The following is a 15080-nucleotide window of genomic DNA, read 5'->3' as shown; positions in this document are numbered from 1 at the left end:
TTTCATCATAGGAAACCATAAATGATTGTCTATGTAAAAAACCATGTGCATAAGCGACTGTTGTTCATAATAATCACATACAAAATTTAAATATTGATTTTTCATAGTTACAACTCCCCCTGAACATGACATGTTTGTTCCTATTATGTTCGAACAATTTGCAGAGTGAAGAGGAAAGAATCATTCCTAACTTTTGTCTTATATATTCAAAGGAATCAAGTGGAAGAGGTTTGGTGAATAGATATGCAATTTGTTCCTTTGAAGGAACATATTCCAATTTGAACTTTTGTTCGAGAACTTTCTCTCTAATAAAATGGTATTTGATTGGGATGTTCTTAATTTTTGAGTGCATGACGGGATTTTTAAAGATACTTATGACACTAGTGTTCTCACAAAAAATAGATATAGGTTGGGGACAAGTAACTTTGTTGCCTTGTAATGTTTGGATCATCCATAAAATTTGAGTACAACAAGCGACAACAACAACATATTTTGCTTCATCAGTTGATGAAGTAATACAATTTTGTTTCTTCTGAACCAAGAAATTAAGTGTGGTCCCAAAAATAATGCTCCTCCACTAGTACTTTTGCAGTCATAAACATTATCTTCCCAATCCTAGCATTTTTGTAAGCATGAAGTCTAAAATTTGTGTTTTTGGGATACCATAGTCCAAGATCTTGAGTGCCTTGCAGATACTTGAATATCCTTTTGACTGCCTTGAGATGTTTCTCTTTAATATTTTCTTGGAATCATCCAACTATGCGAATTGCATGTATAATGTTTGGCCTTGTACTGGTAAGATAAGGAAACTTGCTAATCATAGATCTGTATTCAAGTTGATTAACTGTAAGAGAGTCATCATCTTGGCTAAGAGTACATCCTGTCACCATGGGTGTGCATACAGGTTTGCAGTCTTCTAATCCATACTTCTTCATGATTTGCCTGAGATACTGAGTTGGAGAAAGGAATATACCATCCTTAGTTTCATGAACCTGAAGGCCAAGAAATAATGGTAGCTCACCAATTAAAGACATTTCAAATTCCTTCTACATGGCTGACGCAAATCCTTGAATCATAGATTAAACATTAATTCCAAATATGATGTCATTAACATAAACCACCACAACTAGTAGTTTGTCTTTGTCAATTTTGATATATAGATTGCTATCAAAAAATCCTTTCTTGAACCCCTGTTGCTAAAGATACCTATCAAGATGATAATATTGTGCACGAGGAGTTTGTTTTAACCCATATAATTCCTTCTTAAGTTTGCAAACAATATTTTTATCATTGCCATATATGAATCCCTCAACTTGTTCAATATAAACTTCTTCCTCTAGGTCCCCATTAAAAACTACAGATTTAACATCCATTTGATATAACTTGAATTTACAAAAGCTAGAAAATGCAAGAAACATTCTTATGGCTTCAATTCTAGCTAGAGGCACAAAGGTCTCTTTAAATTCTATCCCTGCCTGTTGAGCATAACCTTTGCATACATGTCTTTCTTTGTTTCAAATTACTTCTCCATTTTCATTTAGTTTGTTTTTAAATACCCACTTTGTCCCAATTACATTTTTATTATGAGGCCTTGGTACAAGTTCCCATGTATGGTTCTTTCTATTTGATTAAGTTCTTCATTCGTTGCCTTAGCCCAACATTCATCTTTTCTTGCTTGATTCACATTTTGGAGTTCAATTGTGGATAACAAGGCTAAGTGACTAGATGAACCAACAAAAGTTCTTCTAGTTTATATTCCTACTTCTTTATCACCTAGAACTTGAGATTTAGGATGATTTTTTTGAACATACCTTGATGGAGTCTTTTCTGACACGTATGCATTTTCCTTTCCTTCTTCTGATGCTTCTCTTTCTTCTTCTCCTACAACTCCCTAGATTTTAGTATGGAGAGGTTCATCATCTAGTTGTTCTTATCTTTTGGTACTTGTGGATGCTTCATCAATCACAACATCTATACTTTCAACAATATTTTGGAGCCATTTATTATAACATTTATATCCTTTACTTATGGAAGAGTATCCAAAAAGGATTCCTTTATCAGCTCTAGATTCAAACTTTCCAAGCTTATCATCATTTCTCTTTATGAAACTTTTTCTTCCAAAATTCTGAAGTGTTTGATAGTTGCAAGTTTACCATACTAGAGTTCATACAAAGTTTTATCAATATTTACTTAAACATGGGATTTGTTAAGTATATCCATGGTTGTATGTATTGCTTCTCCCCAGAAGGTGTGAGGTGTTCTTGTCTCATTAAGCATGGTACACACCATTTGTTGAACTATTCCATTCATTCTTTCTACCACTCCATTTTGTCGAGGAGTTTTAGCTATGGAAAAATTCGTTTTGATGCCATACTGCTCACAAAAATTGAAAAATTCATCTGATATAAACTCTCCTTCTCTATAAGATCTAAGACATTTTGATTTTTAATTCTAATTCATTTTCCACCATAGCCTTGAATATTTAAAAATTTTCAAATGCCTCATCTTTAAAATATAGTAAACCAACCTAACAAATTCTTGCAAAGTCATCAATCAATAACATGAAGTATTTTTCACCATGAGGATACTTCTTTCTCATAGGTCCACATAAATCAGTGTGAAAAATTTCAAGGGATTTACTTGAAGTGCATTCTTTAGCTTTAAACTGAACTCTAAATTGCTTACCAAATTGACATGATTTGCAAATACTATTTTGAGGTGAAGAGATGTTTGGAAAGTCACAAAATGCTCCCTTTTGGCTTGATTTGTATAGTTGAGAAAAAGTTGAGGTGTCCCAATCTTTTGTGCCAAAGCTAACTTTCTTTAGATTTTCTCAGAAAATAATGGTCTTTACTGCCTTCTAGGATATAGACATTTCCTAGAGTTCTAGTTCCCTTGATTATAGTCTTACCTATATCCAAATCTCTTACCACGCAATTCTTTGATCTGAAAATAACTTCATGCCCCTGATCTAAAATTTAACTAACACTTAATCAGTTATGTCTTATCCCATTAACAAATAACACATTCTCAGCCTTGACCTTTTCTTTTAATACCACAAATCCTTTTCCTTTAATAGTAGCGGGTGAATTATTACCAAAATTCACATTCTTTTCTTTCTTAATTTCATTAAAATAAACAAAATTATCTTTGTCACGTGTCATATGCTTAGAACAACCGTTGTCAATGTACCATAGATTCTCTTGATATCCCGCATACAATGCTAGGCCATAATTTTAAGTGGAAGTAATTTTCCTTTACCATACCTTCGGAGGTTCTGAGTTCTGCTCATGTTGATAAGATGAATTTATCCTAATCCTACATTTAGTTTCTACTTGACCAAATTTATTGAAAATAGAACATTAAACTTCATTTTGAAGAGGGGAGAAAGCATTATAAGAAGAATTCTTTGACCCGTTTGAATTATGTTGATTTATTTCTTCTCTAGTCATGATTGTTTTATAAGCAACACAATTAACTGCTTTATGACCAAAGTTGTGACAAGTGAAGCATTGACCATTGAAGTAAGAATACCTGGAAGTATAATACCTTTTTGAGTAGCTTACCCTTTGTTCATGGAAAGATTGTCTTTCCTGAGTATATTTTGATCCTTCCTTCTTGTGTTGAGACCTACTATTCTGATGATTGCTTCCTTTTACAACATTGACATAGCTTTTTGTCCCTACTTCAAAATATTTCATAAGTCATGATGTTTCACTACTTTGATTTGGATTGTATCCAAGACCTATCTTGATTAGTGGAGAATGTTGAACTTTAATGATTTCCTCTAAAGTTTCAGATCCTTTAGAAACCCTAAGATTTAGAGCCTTTGTTTTCTCAAGTTCCTTTTTTAGACCCACAATTTCAAGTTCTATTTTTTTACAATTATTTTCCCTTTCTTGGACTTGTTTCTTCAAAGCTTCTTCTACTAATTTAGCCCCTTCTATATATATCTTTAGCTAGGTTATTTTTTCAACTAGGTTTTTTTCTCTATAGATATTGATTTCCTTTTCTTGATTCTTGTTTATGACCTCGAGTTTGCCAATTTCTTCTAAAGCATCCATAAAGTCACCATCATTAGACTAATCTACACATTACTCTTCAAATGCCATTAGTAGTTGACAATATTGATATGATTCATCTTCATTATTGAAAGAATATTCACTATATTCATGAGTATACAAACTTTTCTTGCTCTTAAAACCTCTTTTGAGATTCTTATTTGAAACATTCTTTCCTTTTTCATGATTTTCTCTATAAGGAAACTTACCAACATAGTGACCTACTCTTCCACATACAAAACATTTGAAAGGAAGCTTAACTTTGAACCTACCAGTTCCTACTTGGAGCTTCTTCACAAAATTCACTTCTTGTTCATCGGAAATGTAACTTGTATCTTTAGGCTCTTCCTTTTCTTTCTCTTTATGCTTTGAAAATTGCTTCTCTAACACCTGATTTATCCAATTTCCTCATCTCATAAGATGTCAAGATCCAATGGAGTTGTTTAATGGTGATATTCTTCAAATCTTGCATTTATTGAATGATAGAGACTTAGGAATTGAACTTTGGGTTAGCGATTTAAAATTTTTTTCAACAACAACAATGTCCTTTTGTAACACCCTCCTCCCACATCTACCCAAGCTAACCGGTCCACCAAGGTAATCATGTGATGAAGAGTTACTATGATATGATTCAACTCCCCATGTACAATTAAGGAAGTGGAATCGACATGACAAGACTAATCATACCTTTTGTAGAAGCTTCGAAACCTTCAGGAGCCAACCAACCTTTGTAGGTGTCCAACCCCTGAGAGAACTTGCTTTTTCACTAACCTCGAACCTTAGTCGCTCCCATCACAATGCATGCATGCATTTGGGACCCTCCAATCGCTCCCACAACAAGGCATCCATGTGACTATGGCCTTTTTCATGTAGTTCAGTGCCAGTGACCCCATATTTTGTGCCACCTTTTCAGGGCCAGGACTCAGGCCACAACCCAAAACTTCATGAAACTTCCAAAAATGATAAATAACATTGAAACAAGGTTACTAATGCAAACACTTGAACAAGGAATTGATATGATCCCTACTAAACATGACAAGCATTTCATAAAACATATCATAAACATGTAATCTACAGCTCATAACAATAGATATGAGCACAAGGGTCTCGTGCTTATATGAGAATCATCAAATAAGACTGATATCTCCTCACAATAGCTGCATTTTTATCTATTAGGTCATTCATTCATTAACATTTCATGTAATAACCAAAACACAATGAGAGCCATACATCATAAGTATCATAAAACATGGTTATAACCAACAAATAACCATAGACATATCAATGAGGAAACAACCATTAAAGCCACATAATGACAAGCAGATATACTCATAAAATACCAAAGGAAATGAGCTCTTATTAGAATATGAAAATTCGATCAAGTTAGGGACTTCCACATACCACCTGACCATAGGTTGGGCTAAATCAAATCTCTCTTTCAGCCAATCACCCCCACGCCATATTCCAAGCATGAATGTGGGATCTCATGAAAAAAATCAAACAAAACAACCAAGGGCTTCCAGAGGCCAAACCACCTAAACACGGTCGGACATCACTAACCATCACGATATCGGTCTCTACCCAAGCTATCTGGGGCTCTAGAGAGTTTGTTCCAACCAATTCTTCCAGGACTAGTAACTCAACCCATAATTTTTTCAGGATCTAGAGCGTTTGTTCAACAAGGGCTTCCAGGACAACTAACTCAACCCAAAAATGGCTATAAAGTGTTTTTCCAACCAATGCTTCCAGGACTAGTAACTCAACCCAATTTGTTACGAGGATTCTAGAGCATTTATCCAACCAACGCTTTAGGAATTGGTAACTCAACCCACAACCATAAGGAACACAAGAACCAACCAGAAAAAAGAGAGGAAAGAAACCCAAAACACTATGGCTATCCAAGAAATGGAAAGGCTAGGAAAAACCATTGTTAATCTAGGAAATACTCCATGCCAATGATAGAACATATCCAAGAACCCACATGCATGCCAAAAATAGCAAGAAAATCATACACGAAACTTGGTACCTACAAGAAAAACCCATTTTAGTTGTTGATCCTGATTTCGTCTTGCGCTTTCCTGCTCTTCCTTTGCCTTGTTTCTCCAAATCTCAAGTATGCCACACTCCTCCAAGAGTGCGCCAAGAAAAATCTAAGTGTCCAAGAGTATGGGAGAGAGAATAGAGAATGAGAGCTCCAACATTGAGCTGACAAAAATCTAAATTGATAAAAAGTTGAACTAACAAAAAGCTACAAACTGATCTTCATAAGCCTTTTATTAATGAGGCCTCTATTTTCTTCATTTTCATCCTCACATGCAACCTCTAACCTTTGATGAGGCTCATCAATAGGTAAATTATATGGGCCTTAATGCCACTCTACAGCTTATTAAAATCAACTTTTCCCACAATTTTTTACATATTTTATTATGTTTTGCTTAGTGAGAAGGGTAAAGGTGAGATGTTATGTCATGTGGCCTAATGTGCATTAATTGCAGGGTTTGGAGCAGTTTTTGGCTAATTTAACTGTAGGAACTTGAAGTAGACAAGCAAGAGGGATTTTAGGACATTGGATCTCCCTCCCTAACTCTTCAATCACTCGAAGATTCCTCTAGAAAATCTCATCAGCTCGAAGTTACAAGCATCCAAGCCCACCGAGTTCATTGGCTTCCAAGCCAGTGATAGTTGAAGACAATTTAATCTCGAGTCTGGGAGACAAGCCTCCCTAATTTTAAGGAAGTTTTTGGTAGCTTCAATTGTATAAATAAGAAGGCCTAGGGCCTCATTAGGATTCGAATTTTTTTTATTATAGCTAAGAGGAAATTTTGAGCTTAAGATATTGTGATTGTTATTCTCCTATTATTTTTGACATTTTGGTGATAATGAAAAGGGTTTCTTTGATCTAGCACTGAGTTGACTCAAATGGCTAAAGCTCTTAAGTTAGGGCCCAACCCTAGCAAACATAGGTTCCTCTTCTTTTTTTATATGTATGCTTAGATTACATTTATAGTTAGTTGTTGAAGTTATTTCTGCTTTATTTCATTTACAAGTACTTGAATGATTGTTTAGTTTTGCTTCCATTAGTTGAAAAGGTAGATCAATGGTACAATAGTGAAAGTGAATAATTCATAAAATCTTGTGATAGTGGCCTCTTCCTCATATCCCTCATGGGATCATGGTTTGAGGGCCCCACTCTCGCAATGCCAAAAACAGATTTGTCTCTTTAGATCATTGCATGGCTAGTGTTCTTGATTGAGTAGATTACTGTTTATAATTCCTTAGAATTACCTGTAGTTTTCATTTTGGTTTCTTGAAGTTGTTGTAGTTTATAAATCATTGCATTTCACAAATTTCTCCATTAGCCATCAATAACTTTGTTTTTCCTGAATTCAACTCATTTTTTCCATATATAAATGAAGGTATGCATAACTGAAGGAAATAATGTGTGTTGTTGCAGTAGTTTTTGATCTGCAGGGAGAACTCATTTCACCAGCCTCATCCAAGTCTTCTTCACCCATACCGCCAAACTCTATCAACACCTAATATGAATTTCTACTTTATAGCAAAGTGGACATCTTCCTTGAGAAAATCCAACCATATTGAAGAGTTGGGCTAAACCTTGGGTGGTGTACACCTCCTCTATGCCTTATCCCATTGTCAGACACCTTTCACACACTTTATTCGACCTCTCCTACCTTTAGATTTCAGCCTGTTTCCTGTAGTAAACCAGGACATCTTGTAGTACTATAGGAAACCCTGTAACAGCCTGTTTTAAGCCCGAAATGAGCATAAATGATCATCTGAGCTTAGGTTAGGCCTCCACATGGCTTCCATACCATGAATACCATTCTGGACCTATTTCCCCATACCTTTCTCCCCTGCAAAATATCAAATTGGCTCACTTAACATTTACATTTATAAAATTGAAAATAAAAAAAACTATTTTCTGTAGTTTCTAGTTAGTACATGCATACAATAGTCATAGTAGTTTTAGGATAATTCCATGCTTAATTAGTCTAAATAACTAGATGTTAGAATTCAAGGTTAAATTAGGTCTCTTTTGCAAGTAATATGTGTAAATTCTTAGCTAGATAATTTCATGTCACTTCATAGCACTTTCCAATTCAACATTTTCATTTCCTAGAGTAGGCATCATTTCCTTTCTGCATTAAAGATAGTTTTCCATTTGCTATTAATAGTCAGAATCCTTCCAATCAATAGAAGATTGGTTTGAAGAACCCTAGTGGTCTATCACCCTGGATGAAAAGCGACAAGAGTAGACCATTGCATCTACTGGGTATACAACATTGTCATCTCCAAGTTTGTACGAACCCCGGGTTGATGAAGTAAAATTGGTAGCCCTAAGAGTTGCAACATCCTTGCTGCAATAATGGAGCTCATCAATTTTTGGCACCATTGCCAGGGAAGTGTCTAGGTAGATGTGTTTTTTTCTTTCCCTTCTGTTTAACATTCAGTAAATAGATGCAATTCCTACTTTCCTTTTGTTTTGCATTCAATAGATAGTTGCAATTTTTGCTTTCTTTCCATTCTGCAAGTAGTTCCATTCAACAAATAGTTGCAAATTCTTCTTTCTTTACAGTCTAAAAGTAGTTCTGAAAAAAAATCTAAAAAAGAAAAAAACAAATTCCTTTCATGCCTCGTAGGAGTAGAGACAAATTAGGAAAAAAAAATTCCAAATACCCCCACACCATCTAATATCCAACCTTCCCTCTTCTTCAGTGGTTGTGAGCTAGAGGACACATTAGGTGAACAACCAGAGATACTTGAAGAGCCTATTGGGGAAGAAGAAGAAGAAGAAACCATTCCACCAACATACACCATGGCTGAAAATAGAAATGGGATTGAAAATAGAAATGGAGCTGAAAATAGAACTGAGGGTGTTTTTCCCATTAGAGAAACTAATGGAGATACTAGGATGAAAAACATAAGTCCCTCTGCCCTTCCTCACTTCCATGGCTTAACCTCAGAGGACCCTGATACCTTTTTGTTCGAGTTTATTGTCATATGCAGAACTTATGATTACACCTTTGACGAACAGAAGTTGAAATTGTTCCCATCCACCCTTAAGGATGCAACCTTGCACTGGTTCATGGGTTTACTTGGGGACAACATCACTACCTGGGCTCAAATGCAACAAGCCTTCAACAATAAGTACATGGATTATTGTAGGTCCAAAGACACCAAAGAGGAAATATTTAGAATGACCTTGGGACATGATAAGTCTTTGGAAGATTGTGAGGAAAGGTTCCAACTCAACTACAAAAGGGCCAAATGCACCCTCGATCCTGAATCACTCAAGCTAGTCCTTCTTAGAGGGATCAGGGAAGATCTCCTAGAAACCCTAAACATGTTGTTGGGAGGGGACATCTACTAGTTATCCCATGATGATGTCATGACAATTTTCAAAAATCATTTTAGGGTAGCTAGAAAGAAGGGTAGGGCTAGTCAAGCTTTGGCCAGTTCATCCTCCTCCAACACATCCATCAAAAGTGAAATTGGGAACATGTTGGAAGAATTCAAGAGTGAAATGTTGCATACCCTTTCTCTACAAATGGACACCATGCAGATTAAGAGGAAACAAGAGGAAGAAGAAAGAGCCTTAGTTGTATTTTGCCCTAGATGCACCAAGAGGCACCCTAGAAATGAATGTCCATTGAATCTTATAGAGATATGCTCGGTCTGTGAGGAGAACCACTCCACATAAAAGTGCCCTTCTCTGCCTGGATTGAAAGTTGTGTATCAAGGAATTGAAGGTGTGACTGAACAACTCTGCTATATCAACCAAAGGAGGCCTCAAGGACCTCGACCATACCAGCAAGGCATGCAAGGGGCATCCTATTCATATTACAACCCTAATCAGAATGCATCCATTCCCCCTTGGTGTCCTCCTGCCCCTTCATTGTCCATACGTTCTTCCTGGTATTTTGCAGCTCAATACCATTCCCAACCTTCCAATCATTCATTTCATCCATATGTTCCCACACAAACTCAGTGTTATACACCATCACAGGGGTGGAGGCCCCCATATAACGAATCTCCAGCCTTACTGCCTCCACCTCCATATCAACCACATCTCCTTCACCCTACTCCACCTAAGAAACCTCAGATGCATGCTCAAACAAATCCGAACACGAATAATAAATAAGCACAACAAGTCTATAGTGGATAGACATCCTACCCTAACTATGCTGTGGAAATTTAAGAAATCAACCTCAGTTCTAGAAGAGTGCTTCTAGATAATAAGCCTCCATCTCCACTTGAGGAGCTTGAAGAGGAAAAGGAGAAAATTGTTCCTCAAGCCAATCTACGTCCTTTTCCTGAGAGATTAATCCATCCTATCTAGCACACCCCAAAAGAGACTGAACTTCTGGGTGAATTGAAAAACTTATGTGTTAAAATCCCACTCCTCCAAGCTATCAAGGATGTCACCATCTACAACAAGTTAATCAAGGAATAATTCTTCAAACATCCTGGGAGGCGAAAGAAAGACACCCATACCATTAATGTCATTGGACAACTGTCTGACTTAATGTTGGAGCGAGTCATTAGGGGAATTTTGAGGTCTAAAATGGGCCTCCTAAGAAAAATGTATAACCAAAATAGACTTTATAATAACCAATAGGATTCAAGATGATGATGTAAACCATGGGGGATGATTCACCATTTTTGGAGTAAAAAAGTAAAAAGATTAAAAAATAATAAAATAACAAAACTACTTTTTCAACTCGTATTTTCAACTTATCTCCCTAACATTTTACTCAAATTTTGAGTGGGATTACTCGTTGGATGCATAATTTAATTCCTCATCCAAGGAGTACCCATGTTGCATAATTTCTATGGACCCTACTACACGCAAAATGAGAAATACATGAAAAAACGTGATTGCAATCACATGTTTCATGTATTTCTCATTCTTCGTGTAGTAGGGTCCATCAAAATTATTCAAGATGGCTACTCCTTGGATGAAGAATAAAATTTTGCATCCAATCACTATTTCCGTTCGAAATTTGAGCAAACCCATAGGGAGATAAGTTGAAAATACGAGTTGAAAAAATAGTTTTTTCTCTTTTCCTTCTAAAATTTGATGATGTAATCTAATCTTATTTTATTATTTCCACTATTATTTTATAATTTCCTTAGGAGGCCCATTTTAGACCTCAAAATTCCCCTAATGGATTTGCCCAAAGTATCTAGACCCTAGAATTCTTGTGGTAGATGTGCACATCAATGGTATTATTGTCCCCCATACCTTGATGGATCTTGGGGCTGCCATCATTGTGATCATTGAGACTATGCTTAAACTGAATCTCCAAGGATCATCAAGGAAGACCACAACAATCTTGTAGCTTGCAGACATATCCACTGTAGCTCTTGAGGGAGTTGTTGAGGATGTGATGGTCTCCATTGATTCCTAGGAATACCTTGCTGATTTCTTAGTTCTCCAACCTAAGACCAAGTTCAATGGTTATCCTCTCATCCTTGGAAGACCATGGTTAACCACTACAAATGCTTAGATAAGTTGCAGGGATGGGAATATGACCATTAAAAATGGGCATTTTTCCAAAGAATTGGTCTTGTACCCTCCGTTCAACCATCTCTAGAGCATGACTTACCTTTATGGTTGGAAGAGGAGGAGGAAGATGAAGTCTACTCTACCACCTCTTACCCAGTCTATACCCTAGATGCTACTATAGGAGGGGGGAAACCTAATGAAGACAACCTGATTGATCAAATCCTCTAGAATCATCCCCCCAACACCATGTCTCTTAATGAGTTAATAAAGAAAGATGAAGATAACCCTTGGAATGATTTGTTCCTAACTGACTCAAGTCCTACTCATTTCAAGATGATAGAATTTTGTATAGAAATAACATTGAGAATCAACCCCTCTCTCTCTGCACATCAGGAAAAGGAGTTGTGTGACATGCTAAAAGAGCATCTGGATGCCTTTTCCTGGAGTTATAAGGAAATGAAGGGAGTGCACCCTTCGGTGTACTCACCACATTTAAATCAAGGAAGGCTGCAAGCCAATGTTCTAACCTTAGAGGAGAATGAACTTAGCCCTCAAGGATATAGTTAAAGAAGAATTGTAGAATTTGTTGGAAGCAGGGTTCATTTACCCCATCTCATATAGTGAGTGGGTGTCTCCTCTGGTTCTGGTCCCAAAGAAGAATGGAAAATGGAGGATCTGTGTGGACTATAGAGAGCTAAACAAAGCCACCAAAAAAAACCATTTCCCTCGACCTTTCATTGACCAAGTCTTGGATGGTCTTGCAGAAAATAATTTTTTCTCTTTCCTGGATGGATTCAGTGGTTACAATCAGATCCAGATCAACGCAAAGGACCAAGATAAAACCACCTTCACTTGTCCTTGGGGTACCTTTTCTTATAGGTTCCTTCCTTTTGGATTATGTAATGCCCCCGCCACTTTTCAAAAGGCAGTCCAGAGCATATTTGCAAAGCTAGTCCATGACTCTGTAGAAAATTATATGGATGATTTCACTCCCTATGGGTGTGATTTCTTGGAGGCTCTCTCTAACTTGGGGAAAGTATTAAAAAAATGCATTGAAATGAACATATCCCTTAGTCTTGAGAAGTGTGAGTTCTTGATGAATGCAGGGATTGTTCTAGGTCACTCAATATCCTAGGAAGGATTGAAAGTGGACCCAAATAAAATTGCTATCATAAAGAGGGTCCCTACTCCTCAAAAGCAGAGGGATGTCAAAAGTTTCTTTGGATTAGTTGGATACTATAGGAGATTCATAAAGGACTTCAACAAAGTAGCCTCACCTTTGTTTGGACTATTAGCCAAGGACTCTAAATTTTTCTGGTCAGAAAGCTGCCAAGAGGCCCTAGAAACCCTAAAGGACAAGTTGAATACTGCACCTATACTATGAGACCCAAATTGGTCTCTTCCTTTCAAAATCCATGTTGATGCTTCTGACAAATCTACAGGATCAACTCTAGGCCAGATAGATGACAAGTTACCTTGTGCCATTTATTTCATCATCAAAAATCTGTCCAAGACTAAATTGAACTATATTGTGACTGAAAAAGAGCTCCTAGCTATTGTCCATTCCTTGAATAAATTTAGACATTACATCATTGGTCACCAAACCTTTGTACATACTGACCATGCTGTTATTAAATATTTTATTAACAATCTTGATGTGAATGCTAGAATTATTAAATGGTTGCTTTTATTACAACAGTTTGATCTAACTATCATTGATAAGCCTGGTAGAGAAAATGTAGTTGTTGATTTTTTGTCTAGACTTGCTTTGCCTACAGGTGAGGAAGGAATGGTTGATGATCAGCTGCTAGATGAGCATTTATTTTCAATTTTAGTTTTCCTCCATGGTATGCTGACATAGCCAACTACTTAGTGGCTGCACAGTTCCCTCCAAATCTGTCCTCTAAGGAAAAGAGAAGAATTATAAGAAAGAGTACACCATTCACTTGGATTGGGGGCAATGATCCAGGTGGATGTTAGTGGCCACCAACCTATCCCACTTGGACCCCCACAATAGTCTCTTTCAGTTTTTCAATTTCTGTAATTGTAGCACAATTGCAGTCTCTTTCGCTTCTTTTGTTTAAACTTATGCTCAATCTTGACAACATATCGGTATGCTGTGCTGAGCGGGGAAATGTTCGGGAACTCCATTTCTTCATGGATGTGCCTATGTAGGCAGTCGCGGTATTTGAGTACCAAATGCAAATCAGAATCCTTGATACCCAACTGTGTGCGAAGGGTATGAAAAATTTTTGTGAACTCTGGCACATCTTGGTCCCTTCCCTGCCGCAGTGTGGTCCACTTTATGTATTTGTCCTCATAGCTTTTGACAGTGTAATACTGCTCCTTAATGGAATCCCCGAATGAATTCCAAGTGGGAGCGGCTGAAAATAGTGAGCCCGTACTTTCATCCTTCTACTCGCAATAGGTTCCTCACCAGTCCTTGACATGGGGGGCTGCTTTGAGAAGAGCGAAAACAATCTTTTCCTGACTCGAAAATTCATGAACAAAAAAATAACCCTCTGGAAAATTTAACCATTTATCTATGGCATCTACGTCTATCTGACCCTCGAATATGGAGATTTCAAAATTAACTTGTACCTTAAAGGGAATGGCATTTCCAGAGTAGCTGTTGGAAGCCGATGCATTGCCTCTAGGTAGCCGCTGAAGGATCTGCGCAAAGTTGTCCATTATTGCGTTCCTTTGTCTCTCGAGGGCTTCTTCGAGCAAGATTTTGATAGGATCTCCTGCCACCTCGTCTTTCTTTTCATCCACCATGGGAGGCCGTCGAGATTTGCGAGGCTAGTCTTGTAAAGGTTCGACCAGTTCAAGCCCTAACTCCTTATATCCCGACATCGTTGGGGACATGCAAAGAAAAACAGAGAAAAAGCAGACCGCTTTGATACATCTATCCGAGCACTACAACTTTGGGAAGAGCAACATCGGTCCATGGACCCATGTTGCTCCCAGATTTCCCAAAAAAGTCGTTTAGGGCCTCAAAACGGCTCCGAAAGTTGAAGACCCGAAAAACTACTAAAAATAGTAAATTGTGCTACAATTACAGAAACTGAAAAATTGAAAGAGACTATTGTGGGGGTCCAAGTGGGATAGGTGGGTGGCCACCAACATCCACCTGGATCAGGCAATCTCTTCAAGCTAGGACCAGATCAAATTCTGAGGAGATGTGTCAGGGAGGAGGAAGTCTTTGAAATCCTTCTGCCTGTCATGATGGGCATTGTGGAGGTCACTTTGTAGCCAAGAGGACAACCTTCAAGGTACTGCAAGTTGGCTACTACTGACCCACTTTCCACCAAGATTCAAGAAGATATATAGTCGATGTGGCCAGTGCCAAATAATGGGGAAACCTACTCCTAGGGATGAAATTCCTTTGCAATCTCAAGTGACTCTTGAGCCATTTGACAAGTGGGGCATGGATTTCATTGGGCCCATTGATCCACCATTAGGGCAGAAAAAGTACATAATTGTGT

Source organism: Pinus tabuliformis, chromosome Q (genome assembly GCF_031772625.1).
Source record: "Pinus tabuliformis cultivar Carrire ecotype Pingquan chromosome Q, CPIR1, whole genome shotgun sequence".
In the NCBI taxonomy this organism is placed as follows: domain Eukaryota; kingdom Viridiplantae; phylum Streptophyta; class Pinopsida; order Pinales; family Pinaceae; genus Pinus; species Pinus tabuliformis.
The sequence above is the reverse complement of the archived record's forward strand: the minus strand, read 5'-3'. Positions refer to the sequence as shown.